The sequence below is a fragment of the Prionailurus bengalensis genome, chromosome B1 (assembly GCF_016509475.1).
Source record: "Prionailurus bengalensis isolate Pbe53 chromosome B1, Fcat_Pben_1.1_paternal_pri, whole genome shotgun sequence".
In the NCBI taxonomy this organism is placed as follows: domain Eukaryota; kingdom Metazoa; phylum Chordata; class Mammalia; order Carnivora; family Felidae; genus Prionailurus; species Prionailurus bengalensis.
This window is the reverse complement of record NC_057344.1, coordinates 108,861,389-108,881,569: the sequence shown is the minus strand read 5'-3', so window position 1 is coordinate 108,881,569 and position 20,181 is coordinate 108,861,389.

Sequence of the window (20,181 nt, the reverse complement as noted above, 5' to 3'; positions counted from 1 at the left end):
ACAATATGAGAATTATAGAACTCCATGGCTCATTAGAAAGCAATAACATATGAATCATAGGGGTCCCGAAGATAAAGAGAGAGAAAAGGGGGCAGAAGGTTTATGTGAGTAAACCATAGTGGAAACTTTCCTAACTTGAAGAAAGACACAGACATCAAATTCCAGGAAGCACAGAGAACTCCCATTAGATTCAACAAAAGCATTGACCATCAACAAGGCATATCATAGTCAAATTAACAAAATATTCATGCACGGAAAGAATCATGAAAGCATCAAAGGGGAAACAAGAAAAAGTCCTTAACCTACAAGGGAGACAGATCAGGTTCATAGCAGACCTGTCCACAGAAACTTGGCAGGCTGGATAGGAGTGGCAGGATATATTCAATGTGCTGAATCAGAAAAATATGCAACCAAGAATTCTTTATCCAACAAGACTGCCATTCAAAATAGAGGGAGAGATTAAAATTTTCTGAAACAAAAACTAAAGGTGTTCATGACCACTAAACCAGACCTGCAAAAAATTTTAAGGGGGATTCTCTGAGGAGAGAAAAGATGAAAAACAAAACAAGGCCAAAACCAACAAAGACTAGAAAGGACCAGAAAAACTACCAGAAACTCTAACTCTACAGGAAACATAATGGCAATAAATACATACTTTTGACTACTCACTCTAAATGTCATTGGGCTAAATGTTCCAATCAAAAGAACTAGGGTAACAGAATGGATAAGAAAACGAGATCCATCTATATGTTCTTTACAGGAGAATCATTTTAGACCTAAAGACACCTTCAGATTGAAAGTAGGGGGATGGAGAACCATCTGTCATGCTAATAGTTGCCAAAAGAAAGCCAGAGTAGCCATACTTGTATCAGACATTCTAGATTTTAAAATAAAGACAGTAAGAAGAGATGAAGAAGGGCATTACATCATAATTAAGGGGTCTATCCACCAAGAAGATCTAACAGTTGTAAACATTTATGCTCCAAACATGATAGCACCCAAATATAAATCATTTAATCATAAGATACAGACTCATTGATAATAATTCCATAATAGTAGCAGACTTCAACACCCCACTTATAACAATGGACAGATCATCTAAACAGAAAATCAACAAGGAAACAATGGCTTGAATGACACACTGGACCAAATGGACTTAACAGATATATTCAGAACATTTCATCCTAAAGCAGCAGAATACACATTCTCCTCGGGTGCACATGGAATATTCTCCAGAATAGATCACATACTGGGACACAAATCACTTTCAACACATACAAAAAGGTCAAGATCATACCTCACATATTTTCAGACCACAACGCCATGAAACTTGAAATCACCCACAAGAAAAAATTTGGAAAGGTAACAAATACCTGGAGGCTACAGAACATCCTACTAAAGAATGAATGGGCCAACCAAGAAGTTAAAGAGGAAATTGAAAAGGACATGGAAGCCAATGAAAATGATAATACCACAGCCCAAAACCTCTGGGATGCAGTAAAGGCAGTCATAAGAAGGAAGTATGTAGCAATCCAGGCTTTCCTTAAAGAAGGAAGAAAAGTCTCACATACACCGCTTAACCTTATACCTCAAAGATCTGGAAAAAGAACAGCAAGTAAAACCCAAAACCAGCAGAAGATGGGAAATAATAAAGATTAGAGAAGAAGTCAATGCTATTGAAACCAAAAAAAAACCCAGTAGAACAGATCAATGAAACCAGGAGCTGGCTCTTTGAAAGAATTAACAAAATTGATAAACCCCTAGCAGTTTGATCAAAAAGAAAAAGGAAAGAACCCACATAAATAAAATCAAGAACGAAAAAGGAGAGATCACAACCAACACTGCAGAAATACAAACGATAATAAGAGGATATTATGAGCCATTATATGCCAATAAAATCGGCAATCTGGAAGAAATGGACAAGTTGCTAGAAACATATAAACTACCAATACTGAAACAAGAAGAAATAGAAAATTTGAACAGACCAATAACCAGTAAAGAAATCAATATAGTAATCAAAAATTTTCCAGAAAACAAGAGTCCAGGGCTGGATGGCTTTCCAGGGGAATTCTACGAAACATTTAAAGAAGAGTTAACACCTATACTTTTGAAACTGTTCCAAAAAACAGAAATGGAAGGAAAACTTCCAAAATCATTCTATGAAACTAGCATTATCTTGATTCGAAAACCAAATACCCCACTAAAAAAGAGAGGTATAGACCAATTTCCCTGATGAACATGGATGCAAAAATCCTCAACAAGATGCTAGCCAACTGGATCCAACAATACATTAAAAGAATTGTTCACCATGACTGAGTGGGATTTATACCTGGGATGCAAGGCTGATTCAATATCCGCAACAATCTGTGTGATACATCACATCGATACAAGAAAGGACAAGAACCACATGATCCTATCAATAGGTGAAGAGAAAGCATTTGACAAAATAAAGCATTCTTCCTGGATAAAAACCCTCGAGAAAGTAGGGATAGAAGGATCATACCTCAAGATTGTAAAAGCCATATATGAAAGACCCACCACTAATACCATCCTCGATGATAAGTTCAGGAACACAACAGGGATGTTCACTCTTGCCAATATTATTCAACATAGTACTGGACGTCCTAGCTTCAGCAATCAGACAACACAAAGGAATAAAAAGCATCCACGTTGGCAAAAAGGAAATCAAACTTTCACTCTTCATAGACATGATAATCTATATGGAAAACCAAAAAGTTTCCACCAAAAAACTACTAGTACTGATCCATGAATTCAGCAAAGTTGCAGGATGTAAAATCGATGCACAGAAATCTGTTGCATTCCTATACACTAATAATGAAGCAACAGAAAGAGAAATCAAGGAATCCATCCCATTTACAATTTCACCAAAAGCCATAAAACACCTAGAAATAAACCTGACCAAAGAGGTGAAATATCTATCCACTGAAAACTATAGAAAGCTTATGAAAGAAATTGAAGAAGACACAAAATTGGAAAAATATTCCATGCTCCTGTATAGGAAGAACAAATATTGTTAAAATGTCAATACTGCCCAAAGCAATCTACATATTCAATGCAATACATACAGAGCTAGAACAATCGTAAAATTTGTATGGAACCAGAAGAGACCCGAATAGCCAAAGCAATCCTGAAAACAAAAACCAAAGCTGGGGACATCACAATTCCAGACTTCAAGCTGTATTACAAAGCTGTAATCGTCAAGACAGTGTGATACTGGCACAAGAACAGACACTGAGATCAATGGAACAGAATAGAGAACCCATAAATGGACCCACAAATATATGGCCAACTAATCTTTGACAAAGCAGGAAAGAACATCCAATGGAATAAAGATAGTCTCTTCAGCAAGGGTGCTGGCGAAACTGGACAGTGACATGCGGCAGAATGAACCTGGACCACTTTCTTACACGATACACAAAAATAAACTCAAAATAGATGAAAGACCTAAATGTAAGACAGGAAGTCATCAAAATCAGAAGAGAAAACAGGGAATAAACTCTTTGACCTTGGTGGCAGCAACTTGTTACTCAAAAATGTCTCCAGAGACAAGTAAAATAAAATCAAAAATGAACTATTTGAACCCCATGAAAATAAAAAGCTTCTGCACAGCAAAGGAAACAATGAGCAAAACCAGAAAGCAACCGACAGAAGAAGATATTTGCAAATGACATATCAGATAAAAGGTTAGCATCCAAAATCTATAAAGAGCTTATCAAACTCAACACCCAAAAGACAAATAATCCAGTGAAGAAATGGGCAAAAGACATGAATAGACACTTTTCCAAAGAAGACATCCAGATGGCCTACTAACACATGAAAAAATGCTCAACATCACTCAACATCAGGGAAATACAAATTAAAACCACAATGAGATACTACCTCACATCAGTCAGAATGGCTAAAATAAACAACTCAGGCAATAACAGATGTTGGCGAGGATGCAAAGAGAATCTCTTTTGCACTGCTGGTTGGAATGCAAACTGGTGCAGACACTGTGGAAAACAGTATGGAGGTTTCACAAAAAATTAAAAATAGAATTACCCTACGATGCAGCAATTGCACTACTAGGTATTTATCTAAGGGATACAGGTGTGCTGTTTCAAAGGTGCAAGTGCACCCCAATGTGTATAGCTGTGCTATTGACAATAGCCGAAGTATGGAAAGAGCCCAAATGTCCAATGACAGGTGAATAAAGAAGATGTGGTGTGTGTTTGTGTGTGTGTGTGTGTGTGATGTGTATTTACATATATGTGTATATATGCATAACACATACACACATACATATGTACATACAATGCAGTATTACTCAGCGATCAAAATAATGAAATCTTTCCATTTGCAACTACATGCATGGAAGTAGAGTGTTTTACGATACATGAATTTTGCCAGTCAGAGAAAGACAAATACCATATGACTTCACTTATATGAAGAATTTAAGATACAAAACAGATCAACATAATGGAAAGGAAGCAAAAATAATATAAAAACAAGGAGGGGGACAAAACATAAGAAATTTTTAAATAAAGAGAACAAACTGAGGGTTGTTGAAGGGGTGTGGATGGAGGGATGGGCTAAATTGGTAAGTGGTGCTAGGGAGGTCACTTGTTGGGATGAGCACTGGGTACTGGGTGTTCTACATAGGGGATGAATCACTGTTATCATACCTGAAATCATTATAGACTATATGTTAACTAACTTGGATGTAAATTAAAAAAAATATTTATGATTCATGGGAAAGTGCGAAAATATCATTAGCAGGAGTTTGGAAGAAATTGATTCCAGTCCTTATGGATTACTTAAAGGGGTACAAGACTTCGGTGGAGGAAATAGAGACTGAAGATGTGACTAAATTGCTGCAATCTCCTGATGAAACTTTGAATGGATAAGCCAAGAAAGTGGTTTCTTGAAGTAGAATCAACTCCTTTTGAAGATGTTGTAAAGACAGTTGAAATGACAACAAAGTGTTGAAATATTGTATAAACTTAGTTGGTAAAGCAGCAGTAGGGTTTGAGAAGATTGACTCAAATTTTTAAAAAAAATTCTGTGGGTAAAAATGCTACTAATTAGTGATGTGCAGTATCACATACTGTAGAGGAATCATTTTGGAAAGGAAAAGGTAAATTTTAGTTTTGTCTTATTATAAGAAACTGACACCCCAACCTTCAGTAACCACCACTCTCATAATTCAGCAGCCATCAACATTGAGGCAAGAGCCTCCACCAGGAAAAAGCTTGCAACTCCCTGAAAGCTCAGATGATGGTTAGCAATCTTTAGCAATAAAGTATTTTTTAAATAAGATATATACATTTTTCAGGCATGTGATATTGCACACTTAATAGATTATAGTCTAGTGTAAACATAATTTACATGCACTGGGAAACCAAGATTTCTGTTTGAGTCACTTTATTGCAATACTCTTTATTGTGGTGGTCTGGAAGCTAACCCATAGTATCTCCTATGTAACTATTTTTTAAATGGCAACCTGGAAGCCAAAGAAAGATAGCTCAAAGAGAAGTAATGGTAAGAACAAGAAATCATAAGTACTCTATAAGGAGGAAGTTCTTAGTAGATATATTAATATAAAATATAATTATTCTTCCATATACTTTATCAAGTGCAACAATGGAAAGGAAATTGCAAAAGTGCATTTTAAAAAAAATTAACTTTTATTTTTGAGAGAGAGAGAGACAGAGCATGAATGGGGGAGGGTCAGAGAGAGAAAGAGACACAGAATCCAAAGCAGGCTCCAGGCTCTGAGCTATCAGCACAGAGCCTGACATGGGGCTCGAACTCACAAGCTGTGAGATCGTGACCTGAGCAGAAGTAGGATGCTTAACCAACTGAGCCACCCAGGCGCCCCCAAAAGTGCATTTTAAAAATACTTCCCAAGTAGGTGAAAGTTTATAGTTAATTTCATAAATTTACACTTTATAAAATTGAAATAAAGTAAAAAGAAGTATTCCTTTTCCTTACTTGACTTACTGTCATTTACCTTTTATTTACTTTTGATTCTGTCCCTTTTAAATAGACATTTTCTTAATAAATTCAATATTATTACTAAAAAGAAGTTGTTCCACTGCCTCATTTTCTTACCATTAAGCAGCCACTTTTTTTTTTTGCACAATTATTCCATTCCAAAAATCCTTCAAATATGAATATTTAATAATTCTGTAGTCCTGGGGAGCCTGGGTGGCTCAGTCTGTTGAACGTGCGATTTCAGCTCAGGTCATGATCTCAGTTTGTGAGGTCGAGCCCCGCGTCGCGCTCTGTGCTGACAGCTCAGAGCCTGGAGTCTGTTCAGGTTCTGTGTCTTCCTCTTTCTGCCCCTTCCCTGCTCATGCTCTCTCTCTCTCTTGTCTCTCAAAGATAAATAAATGTTAAAAAAAATTAAAAAAATTAATTCTGTAGTCCTCACAAACTAACATACAATATGCAAGAGCTAAATACATATTTTGTATTTTATTCATTAATGCAAGACAGTGACAAGAAACAGCTAAGGCTAAAGCCATTGAGGGAGGAGTTAATCATTAAATAATTGATTTTTTGAAATTATTATTTAAATCCTAACCATACACTGAGAAGATTAATAATTGAGTCAGTTTTGGAATGTCAAACTTTACTTGTCACATTTGCTTGGTATTCATGAATTTACAGGTGTGGAAGTAAGAGACCTATAACTTGTCAATGAGGAATGATGTTGGTCATTAACAGTTACACTTGGGCTGGCTTACTTGTCTATACAGTGTATTGAATATTATTTGCCTTGTATTTCACTTGTCCTTAGGCTGTATTAATGCATGTAAATGCTTTGAGTCATAGGTTAATGCATGTCCTTAGGCTGTATTAATGCATGTAAATGCTTTGAGTCATAGGTTAAAGGTGTTATATACATATCTTTTAAAAACTTAATATATGAATTTTGGCACCTAAAACAACCACCACCAGACACATTTACCGGGAAAGTGTTGTCAATCCAAATGGCCTAGAATTGTAGCCAATAAGGTACTTTGATTTCAAAATGTACCATCTGTACTTAATATAGCAAAATATATAAAAGTGTATACACATATTGCAAATTATGTAAGATTCAGTGAATGCATAGGGAACATATACTTGAGACTACTTTTCACTCTGATTTTAATATACTTTTATAATCCTTATTAAGAATTAGGATTGTAGGGTACCTGGATGGCTTAGTCGGTTAAGCGTCCTACTTGATTTTGGCTCAGGTCATGATCTCATGGCTCCTGGGTTTGAGTCCCACGTTCGGTTCTGTGCTGACTATGCAGAGCCTCTTTGGGATTCTCTTTCCCTCTCACTCTGTCTCTAAAGATAAATAAATAAACTTAAAAAAAAGAATTAGAAATGCCATTCACATTTAACCACTAAGAATGTTTATCCCAATTTTCAAAAAATGTAACTCTATATACACAGTTCATTGTGAATATAAAAATAGCATTAAAATTATTTCCATAATAGATGTGATTGTTAATGAATGAAAATATGAAAATTAAAGAAAACAGCTGTTTAAAACACTTTGTAATACAAATAACTCAGTTATCTGTATCTTTTAAAAACATTGATTTCTAAAATAAAACTAAGATCTATTTTAATTTTATTAGGTTACTGTGACCAGTGACAGGATACTATTTAAAAGATTATTACTAGTTCTGGGCCTGTGCAACATAGGAAAATATGAAGAAAATTGGTCAGATTTGAAGGAGAGTAATGATGATGTCTGTATTTTGAAATTTAATTTTTGAATAGGGTGGCATCATCAGTTACAAAATAACAACCAAAAAAAAAAAAGAAAGAAAAGAAAAAAGAAAAAGATGGTAAGATGATTTAAGGAATCGTACAATGAATATTCCTGATCTATTTACTCTCAAATATATACACCTGAGAGGATTTCAGTCTTGGTATGAGAAGAAAATGTTAGAACTTTATTACATTTATTTTTGTCTCATCCCATTATTCTTTCCATTATTATCTAGAAATGCATATCATATATTAATATAATATAGGCATATGATTTATAATTAAACAAATACTCAAAAGTAACTTAATTTTTAACCAGTAAAGTTGTAAAGTTAGGAGATCTTGCTTTGGGAAATCCCTTTCACATACCATACCACCCAGGGCACAGAAAGTTGAAGGGAACTCTAAAAATATGTTGGTTGTTCAGGAATTAAACTGAATTTAATTAATAAAGATGATAGAGAAATCATTTACCCCTATGGAAAAAAAAAGAGAGGTGCATATTTAATTTTAAATGAAATCATAAATATGAAATATATATTTCATAAGTATGAAATATATGAAAGCATATTATGTTAACTATGAAAAGGTTGATTAAGTGTATAAAATATCTGGTGAACTTTCTTCTCCTTTTTTTTTTCTTTAATGAGAAATTATGCCAGTTCATCTTCTAAAAATGACTATTTGTGACAATGCCAGGTCTACTGATAGAAGAAAAAGCAAGATAACTTTTGAGGTTTCTTCTTACTTCTTAAAACCTTTATTTTTTCTGTTCTGAAATATGAAAATGCTATTATTCAGTCTAATCTTTTTTATGAATCTTTTTAAAAATAAGTTCATTTATTTTGAGAGAGAGAGAGATAGAGAACGGGGCGGGGGGGCAGAGAGAGAATGAATGAATGAATGAATGAATCTCAAGCAGCCTCCACATTGTCAGCACAGAGCCTGATGTGGGGCTTGAATTTATGAACTGTGAGATCATGACCTGAACTGAAGCCAAGAGTCAGAGGCTTAACACAGGCTCCCCTTCTGATTCTTTTTAAAATCCATGTTCCTATATCTATTTAGTTCTTATCAAGTGGTAGATATTGGCAGAATTATTTACAAATATTACTTTTGAGACCTTAGAAGAGTCATAGATAGGCTTGCTAAGGTTGAATTTAGATTTTTTCTAACTCATCAACTGATCATTCTCATTATATTTAGCTTAGTTTTCTTTGTTCTTATTTGCTAGTTTTCATATATATTTTACGAAGTTGTAATGATTAGATAGATACTGCAAGCAAATGTATTATATTGTACATTAGGGGTAGCTACCCTCTTTTTACTGCTGAAAAGTGGCTTTTGTAATCATAAGGGATACTTTTGATAGTCATAGGTATGATGTTCATTAGTATACAATATTTAAAGAATAGATTAAAGAAAAATTGAAAAATTTGGATATATTTTATTTCAAAAAGATCTTTCATTTGGGGTAAATATAAGACTTAAAAAAGTTAAATTTACTTTTGGGGAAAATTGAGGAAAGTATTGTACTGATAAAATGTGACTTTATATTTTAGTGTATGCGTTATGTTGCAAGATGTGCATATTTTATGGGGTCAACCATGACTTTAGGGCAGGAGCCGGTCTTTGAAGGGACATGGAAGTATGAAATCCTAGAAATGTCATTTCTGTTACATTTCCTATTCATTTTCTTCCTTTTCCTCCTTCTAAGGAAAAACCAAAAAATATATGTTTGTGAAACACCCCAACAAATGCTATTTCTGGATTATTTACATTATGCAAAAATAATGACAATGTTTCCATATAGAAACATATTATGGTTATACTAAGTACATTTTGTGCCTTACTCTGTTTTTCTTCTAAGCCAAAAATATTGGAGTAAAAATTCACTAGCTCTTTGAGAACTTATAAAACTGCATGGCATTCATTAGAGAATTTTTTCAGGAATTAGATTACCATTTAAGGATTTGCAGTTTAGACTAATCCATAGATAACTAGATTGTCCTTCAGATAGTATTTTCATGGAGTGACAGCAGTCTTTTTACGCTTCTAACATGTTCATAGAGATACTGCACCAAAGATTATTTTGCAATATGGCGTATGAATAGTTAAATCTTGACTCCTAGAGTTAATATTTAATATTTCTTATTATCACTGTCAGTAGGAAAGGGTCAATCATTTACTTCTTGCTTCAAGCCTATCAAGCTTTCTTAGTCAAATTAATAGTGTCACTTTCTGACAACAGCAGTCTTATTCATAGGTCTTACCTAGGTTCCTATGAAAAGCCTACTAATATACATCCCTTCCATACATCAAAAACCCTATTCTCCTTTTCTGAGTCCAGAGAAGTTTCTAGGTGTTTTTTCATGAGGTTGTCTATTGTGCAAGTATGTTTCATAGTTAGAAGCAAGAATTAGAAATCTGTCACTCTATCCATTAATTAATTTTAGTATCTACTCGCACTGCACAAGGCAAGGGAAATTTTGAGGACCCCAGTAATCGATAACCTAACTGGCAAACATTGTAAAAATCCAGTTGAGAGAAGACATATCAATAAACAATTTGCAATCTAAGTAAGTGCAGCAAATATGTGATCATAAGTATTGTCAAAATATGTGAAAAATTCAAATATTTAAATATAGAATTGACACAGCTGTGAAGGAGATTTTATAAAACTATTTAACAAAATTTATCCCATTGTTTTCACAACTTTAGATATCTAGTAAGTGTTTATTAATCAGAATTGCATCCTTACCCCTACTGCCTTAATGATCTAGGATTTGCAGAGTACTCTATTTTCTACCATTATGTTTTAAGAACACAGGGAAAATTACATATGCCCGACAATTGAATATGCTGAGAACAGATTTGCTAATCAGATATGGCTATATTCCAAACACATTCACTTGACATTTACCCTGCAGGCCTATAATGTACAACTTTCCCAGGTGAGTGACATTCAGTATGTAATTGGTTCTTGAATTTTCTGAACTCATATTATTGTTAAATGTGGCTAAATGAACAGCATAACTCAGAAATAAGTATATTTTTGCAAGTTCCACTTTAAGTGGTATTAGATGAATATATAAGTAAAACCATTGTCTTTGTAGGCAACTTATCCTTTGAATTTATATACTTAAATCTGCAAATTAAGACTGTTTTGAAACCCTATAGTATCCTTCTTTCCATTAGAAATATGCCTGAAGGCTGCCAAGTGATTGGAACATCCAATATGACTAATAAATAATAGATGTTCCTATTGACTATGGTTAATGTTGACCTAGTCCCCCTTCAGGATATGGAAAAACATTCAATTATTAATTTTAAAATGACATTCAAGAAATAAGCAATCTTTTAAATTTAATCAGTAAATTTTAGATTTGTTGTAAAAAGATTGTATTGTTTTCTAATTTTTTAAAATACTTGTCTCAAATAAGTCATTGTCTACTTGCCTATAAATCTGGGATTTCTTAAATGGTAGGTGTTCTCTGTCCCTTGCAACTATTTATTTTAAATTTAGGATTTTACAGACTGTAAGCATTTAGGAATTATATATATCTTTATATTGGACATTTTGTATTGTCAGGAAGTTGATTTACTTCTTCCTGAGCTAGAGATTTTGATATTAACAAAAAGGTTATAGTTTACTATTTGTGATTTTGCGGTTTGATTTGCAGGGTACCCTATATCTTAGATACCTTTGTATATGTAAGAACCAGTTAATATTATGCTCAACCTGTGTGACTGAAAAAAAATTATTTTGTAATTCCCGTCATTCTTTTTTTTTCTTTTCTTTCTTTTTTTTTTTTTTAATGAGGCTAACAGTCCCATGACAGTCACAACTACCACCTTGTAATTTGCAGGCTTAGATACCTTCACTGGTTCTCCTTGCACATACAATTAATTCCTTGTGACTGTCAACATCCTCCTTGTATTCCCTCTGTTCCCAGGTTCATTTATTACTAAAAGTTTGCACTTCATCCCAGCCAAACAGTAATGATTTTATTCTTCAAGTGGCCTGCTTTTCTCTTTTTGTGATATGGCTCACAGTATCCCTTCTCCATTGTTCACATGCCAAAACACAAGTCCTCTTCTATTTCATAATAATAACTATTTGCCCCTTACTCAGTTCCAGGCACTACTCTAAGTGCTTTATATTTGTTAAGTCATGTAGTCCTCAAAGAAATTACTACCCCTTTCACTTATGGGTGAGAAAACCGAGGCACAGTGGGGTTAAACAGTAGTTGTCAGTGACCCAATTGGTTAGTGGCTGTCTTGGTCTGTTTGGGTTGCTGCCATGGCTGTCTGTTTAGACTGCTACAACAAAAATACCATAGACTGGGGGACTTGAACAACATTTATTTTCCATTTTTCTGGAGGGGGAAGTTCAAAATTAAGGTGCAGGCAGACTATATGGTGAGAGCTCAGCTCACGGTTCATAGTTGTCCATCTTCTCATTGTATCCACATATGGCAGTAAGGGCAAGAAAGCTTTCTGGGGTCTCCTTTACGAGGATGCTAATCCTATTTATGAGAGCTCTACCTTTGTGGTCTAATCACCTGCTGAAGGACACATTTCCTAATGCCCTCATATTGGGGAGTTAGGATCGCAATATATGAATTTTGGAGGGACAGAAATATTAAGTCCATAACAGTGGAAAAATTAACATTTGTACCCAAAATAAACTTTCAGAATCTATGTTCTTAACTACTACTGTATCTGTAACCACTTGCTCCAGCTTAAGAGTAACCTTTTTAGTAAATATCCTAATTCCTTATGGAAAAAACCGCACTTCTCCTTTCACTGCAGTATCTATATCCTTTATATTTCTCTGTTTTGTGGGGCACCTGGGTGGCTCAGTCTGTTAAACATCTGACTTCAGCTCAGGTCATGATCTTACAGTTGGTGGGTTCGAGCCCCTGGTCAGGCTCTGTGCTGACAGCTCAGATCCTGGAGCCTGCTTTGTATTCTGTGTCTCCCTCTCTCTCTGCCTCTCCCCTGCTTGAGCTCTGTCTCTCTCTCAAATATAAATAAACATTAAAAAGTTTTTTTTTAAATATTTCTATTTTTGTTCTTACAACAACTGATATTTTATTGTAATATGTGTGTGTGAAGTAAACTAGTCAAATATTTTCATCTCTTTTGAAATCAAATATTAGCAACATTTAAAATTTGAAAGTTATTTCTGGACCATTTCTCCTACCCACAAATACTCCTTTACCTCTATTATTTTTTTAGTGAAACAGCTTTATAAAGATACTTAAATAAAATGTAACATAAAATAAACACAGAGGAAACAGTGCTTAAAAAGCATTATTAGATTGAAAAAAAAACTCTCAAAAGTGATATTCTTGTCCTTTTACCGTGAAAGCGTTAGTAAAAGTTACAAAATGAAAACTGAAATATTTCCTTGACTTTGAGCAAAATTGCAGTTTGACCAAATTCACATGTACATATTTTCTTTATATTTGTTCATTTGTCTATGTTTTGTAATTTTAGGTATTCAGTACATATTTTCCTTTTTTTTTTCTTAACTCTGAAAATCAGGGCAGACTGTTTCTCCAGATCTCTCAGAGACTCATTGATTTTTTTTTTCTTCAGATCAGAATCAGCTTTCATTTCTTGAAATTACTAAAATTGACATAGAGATTTAGGTACAAGGAATGGTTGCTGGTTGACCACAGATTTTTTTTTTTCTTCAGTTGATAATATGATATTGGTTATTTGGCCCCAGTTGGGACTGAGAGCAATTAAAAATCCAGCAAGTATTACATAATTGGAATTTGGTAGCATATAGCATGTATTAACAAAACAACAAATTAAGCAATTTAATGTTTGGCCATCTGGAATTAAAGGGCACAGTTAAAGAAAGACTTTGACAGATCAAGAGGTCATTGATTACAACTAATAATAAAACAATAACAACATCATAACACAACTATTTGTAGAGGATAGGAATATAAGAATTGGAGGTAGTAGATGCCTCTAATATTTATAGGTTACCAGAAGAAAGAGAAAGATAAATTCAGACACCTATGACTTAATCTCAACACACAGATTACATTCCAGGAACTTCTAGAACTCTCAATTCATGCATAGTGCCAAGACAACCAAAATTCGTATGAAAACTGAATTGTTTGGTTGCCAATTTACACTCTTAGTAGGATTTATAGTCTCACAAGTTTTTAAAAATGAAGTTTTAAAACATAGAGGGAGATAATAAAATTGAAATTGGGGCTCCTGATAATTTCTCTCCCCATTCCCATGGGGAATTGTCACCTCAACAACTGGTATCTTACTATTCAGGGATGGTTTCTTGGATTTGTTGAAGTTTGTGCAATAATTTAACGTAAGCAAATTGCATGTGGAGGAAAGCCAGTTCTCCTTCCAAAAATCTTCCTTTCTAACCTTTCTTTTCTAACACTGCTAATAGCTTCTGTATACAGAACTAGAGTCAGGACCTCAGTGCTCTGATGGTCAAATTATAAAGTCAAGAGCAAAAGTAGAAGGCTTGTCTAAAAAAAAAAAGTATTTCAAGACTTTTTTTTATTAAATTTTTGTTTATTTTTGAGAGACAGAGATGAATGGGGGAGGGGCAGAGAGACAGGGAGACACAGAATCCCAAACAGGCTCCAGACTCTGAGCTGTCAGCACAGAGCCCAATCTGGGGTTTGAACTCATGAGCCATGAGATTATGACCTGAGCCGAAGTCGAATGCTTAACCGACTAAGCCACCCAGGCGCTCCTCAAGACATTTAAATAAGCAAAATTTGGACAAATAGGTGTGTGAGTGGATTTTTGAAGTATACAGAGCAGAGAAGAACATAATTTTATTTTATTTTTTAAATTTTAATGTTTATTTACTTTTGAGACAGAGAGAGAGCATGAACAGGGGAGGGTCAGAGAGAGAGGGAGACACAGAATCCGAAGCAGGCTCCAGGCTCTGAGCTGTCAGCACAGAACCTGACACAGGGCTTGAACTCATGGACCGTGAGATCATGACCTGAGCTGAAGTCCAATGCTCAACTGACTGAGCCACCCCAGGTGCCCCAAGAAGAACATAATTTTAGATGGAGATCAATTTATGGATACGGTTAGACTACATGTCATTCCATATTTAATGGAGTATTTAGTATACTAGAACATTATTATCATAAGGATAATAATAATTACAGCTAACATTTATTGACTATTCCTGCAGGGCACTGTTTTTTTAATGATTGTTTTGACTTTACATAAAGTTTATTTATTATGGTATGTAGTTTGTTAAGCTTTGACAAATGCAGAACCATGTAGCCGCCACCACACTCAAGAAACATATCAATTTTAATCCCCAAAAAACTCTCACAACTCTCCTTTATAGTAGTCCAGGCCCTCAATCCTAAATCAAGATGACTCTTCATTGTTTCCAAAGGTTTACCTGTCCCAAAATGTCAGATAAATGTGATGATATGATATATAGACTTTTTTTTTAAGACTCACCTTTATTTATTTATTTATTTATTTTTAAAATTTATTTATCTTTGAGAGACAGAGAGAGTGAGCAAGGGAGGGGCAGAGAGAGAGAGGGAGAGAGACAATCCTAAGCAGGCTCTGCACTGTAAGCACGAACATGATGTGGGGCTCGAATTCACAAACCGTAAGATCATAACCTGAGCCTGAACCAAGAGTTGGATGCTTAACTGACTGAGCTACCCAGCTGCCCCACAATGTATAGACTTTTAAGTCTAGCTTTCTTAGCATAAAAAATGTTACTGTGAGATCTATCAGTATTGAGTTCCTTCCTATTCTGAGTATTATTTCATTGTATGGATTACCAGATTTTTTTTTTTAATGTCTTCACCACTTGAAGGACATTTGAATTGTTTCTAGCTTTTGACAATTTAGAATAAAGCTACTGACACCAGTTACATACACGTTTTTGTGAACACAGTTTTTACTTTTCTCAGTTAAACACTTGGAGTGGAATTTGTATGTCATACTGTAAATATATGCTTAACTTAATAAGAAACTTACTTATACTGCCTGTGTGGCTCAGTCAGTTAAGTGGCTGACTTCAGCTCAGGTCATGATTTCACGGTTCATAAGTTTGAGCCTCGCGTCGGTCTCTGTGCTGACAGCTTGGAGCACGGAGCCTCCTGCTTCGGATTCTGTGTCTTCCTCATTCTCTCTGTTCCTCCCCTGCTTGCACTCTGTCTCTCTCAAAAATAAAGATTAAAAACATTAAAAAAATAAGAAACTATAAAACTATTGTTTTCCATGAAATGTAGTTGCTGATATGGTTGAATTTAGGTCTATTATTTTATTAGTTTTTACTGTTTGCCTCCCACCTTTTTTTTTTTTTTTTCCAGTCCCTCCACTTCAGTTTCTTGTCCTGTTTGGATTATTTAAATATTTTCTAGTATTCACTTTTAATTTATATGTTGGATTTTAGGCCCTGTCTCTTTGTATTTTTCTGTGTGTGTTGTTGTAGATTGCTCTACTTAATTCTTTGTTGTCTACCTAGAATTTATATTCACCACTGCAAATAAATATATAAACCTATAGACATACAAGCCTGTTTTATCCTCCCCACATATGTTACAGTTAACATATGTATGACATCTATACAAACTGAAAATGCACTAGACACCTTTATGATTTTTGTTTCACTAATATATATATATATATTTTTCTTTACAAATTTTTAGAAGTTTTTATTTATTTTTGAGCGACAGAGAGAGACAGAACACAAGCAAGGAAGGGGCAGAGAGAGAGAGAGAGAGGGAGACACACAATCTGAAACAGGCTCCAGGTTCCGAGCTGTCAGCACAGAGCCCAACATGGGGCTCAAACCCATGAACCCATAACCTGAGCAGAAGCGGGGTGCTTAACTGAGCCACCCAGGTGCTGCATTACCAATAATATATATGTTTTAAAAATTAATAGTAGAAATACAATATATTGTTTTTACATATATATTTGTCATTGTTGTTGCTATTCATTCCTGAAGTTTCAGCTTTCCCTCTCTGGTCATTTTTCTTTAAGCCTAAAGAATTTAAACTAGTATTTCTTAGAGAGAAGGTCTGCTGTTGACAAATTCTTTTAGTTTTTGTGCTTCTAAAAATGTCCTTTATTTACCCTTTAATACCTGAAGGATATAGAATTCTTGGTTGCTACTTTTGCTTCTTTTTTTCTTGTTTGTTTGTTTGCTTTTGTTTGTTTGTTTTTAAAAATATTGCTACATTTCATAGTTTCTCACAGGAAACTGCAGTCATTCTAATAGTTGCTCACCCATATATACTATACCATTTTTTTTCTGTCTGCTTTCATCTTTATTTCTTTTATCCTTGATTTTCAGCCATCTTATAATGATGTATCTGGATGAGTGTATTTTGTTTGGGATTTTCTGAACTTATTGAATACATACTTTTTTCTCTAAATTTGCAAAGTTTTGAGCCACTATTTCTTCAAATATTATTCTGAACCAGTTTTCTGCTCTCTAGCTAGGACTCCTATGATGCAATTATTGTACCTTTTGGTACTATCCTACAGTCTTGTCTGATGCTCTGTTTTTCTTCTATTTTATCTTTCCAATTTTTCTTCTCTCTGTTACTAAGATTGGATAATTTATATTTCTCTATGTTCAAACTCACTATTGCTTCCCTCTTTGGGTAGGCTATTAAGCTTATCTAACAAATTTATTATTTTGAATATTTTTTGTTCTTTTCTAGTTTCTGTTCCTCTTCTGAGAACGCCTATTATATTTCCATTCATTTCAATATGTACATTTATCTCAAGTTACTTGATAATAATAACCACTTTAAAGTTTTTGTCACCACAGGATTGGCATTTGTTGATTGTATTTTCCTTAGAGAATTATCAAGCTAAGTTGGAAAGAGCTGGGCTGCCAGGTGTCTAGGTGGCCAATTAAAACAAGCCAAAGTGAAGGTAATCACTTACTTTAATCCAGTCTTTAATCACTTACTGCAACAGTATAAGCAAGAGACCGAACAGGAAAATACACTGGCTCCCCCATGTTCTATTCTCCCCCACATAACAGCATCAGGTGAGAGTCAGGTGGATCAGCCTAGACATGAGGGTTCTTTCACTGCTGAGGGAGTCCCAAATGAAAGGTTCATGGTCTTTGTAGACCTGGGAAGAGGAAGAGCAGGGCTTGGAGTGAAAAAGTACTGACTCAGAGAAAAGAATATGTTTTCAAAGCCTATACCTTTTTACTCCACATAAGATCTTGGTAGAGGCACTGGGAAAGGCCTTGGCTCAGGACTATCTTCCCCCCAACCCCCAACCCCCCCCCACACACACACACGTCTCCAAATGGAGGCACCTGGGTTCAGAGTGCAGTTCTGTGTAGGATCATGGGCTGTCAGCTCTTGGGTCCTTGATTACAACTGCTTTCAGAGACTGTAGTGCACTTGTGCGCAAAGTCTTGTGTGGGGAGGACAGTTTTCCCCAGTGAGATTTTCCAGATAAAGTCTTTATAATAGGCTAGGGTTGGGCTTGAAAGATCATACCAATTTTTTAAAATCTCTTACAGAAGATAGACGATAGAAGCAGAGGGAATACTTCCTAACTCATTCTATGAGGCTAGCATTACCCTAACAAAAAAACAGACATTGAAAGGACAGTAGACTACAGACCATTGTCTCTCATCCTCAACAAATGTTAGCAAATCAAATTCAAAAAAAGTACCAAGAAAATTATCACCACAACCAAATGGGATTTATTGTAGGTATGCAACACAGTTTAACACTTCGAAATCAAAGTAATTCATGACATCAATAGACTAAAGAAGAAAAATCACATGATCATATCAATAGTTGCAGAGAAAGCATGTGACAAAATTTTACACCCACCTATTCATGATTAAAACTCTCAGTACACCAAGAATAGTAGGGAACTTCCACAATTTGGTTAAGACTAGCTAAATTAAAACCATAGCTAACATCATACTTAATGGGGCAGAAACTAGAAACTTCAATGCTATGATCAGTAACAATGTAAGGATGTTTTTCCTCACCACTCCTTTTCAATATCATACTGAAAGTCTTAGATAATTGGGTATAATAAGAAAAGGATAAAAGATAAATACATTGTGAATGAAGAAATATAACCATGTTTATCTATAGATGATAGGATCCTATATGTAGAAATTCCAAAAGAATCAACAAAAGAACTCCTGGAACTCAAAAGCAATATAGTAATGTTACAGAATACAAGGTTAATATACAAAAGTCTCTTCCCTATATACCAACAGTGAACAAGTGGAATCCGAAATTAAAAACACAATACCATTTACATTAGCACTGCCCTCAAAATACTTAGGTATAAATTTAGCAGTGTAAAAGCTCTGTATGAGGAAACTTCAAAACTCTGATGAACAAAATCAAATAACTAAATAAATGTAGAGATATTCCGTGATTCTTGGATAGGAAGACTCTCAAGGTATAAGTTCTTCCCAACTTGATCTACAGATCCAATGAATCACAATCAAAATCCCAGCAAGTTTTTTTGACATTGACAAACCAATTCTAAAGGTATATAGTGAGGCAAAAGACCCAGAATAGCCAACACAATATTGAAAGAAAATAACAAATTCAGGACACTGAAATAACATAATTTCAAGATTCACTATAAAGCTGTAGTAATCAAGACAGTGTCATATCTGTGAAATAATAATTTAATGGAAAGAATAGAGCACAGTAATATACTCACATAAATATAGTCTATTGATTTGTTGACAAAGTAGCAAAGGAAGTACAATGGAGCAGAGATCACTTCTTCTACATAACAATAACTGGAATATCTGGACAGCCACATACTAAAAAACAAAACAAACAAACAAACAAAAAAGACTCTATACACAAATCTTACACCCTTCACAAAACTTACCTGAAAATCGATCATAGATCTAAATGTAAAATGTAAAACTATAAACCTCCTAGAGGATAACAGAAAACCTACATGATTTTGGATATGTTAATGACTTTTTAGATACAGTACCAGAAGCACTATCCATGAAATAATATTTAAATCTTTAATCTGGTCTTCTTTAAGTTTCAAAAATTTCTTCTCTGCAAAGACACAGTCAAGAGCATAAGAAGATAAGCCATGTACTACGAGAAAATATTTGCAAAACACATATTTGACAAAGAAATATTATCCAGAGAGCTATTATCTAAAAAATTCTTAAAACTTAATAGTAAGAAAAGGAACCCAGTCACCCAATTAAAATTCATCACAGGACCTGAACAGTCATCTCACCAAAGAACATATACAGATGACAGGTATATGAAAAGATGCTCAACATCTTTTCATATACGATGTTATTAGGTCATTGCAAATGAAATAGCAATGAGACACCACTATGCACCTATTAGAATGGACAAAATCCAA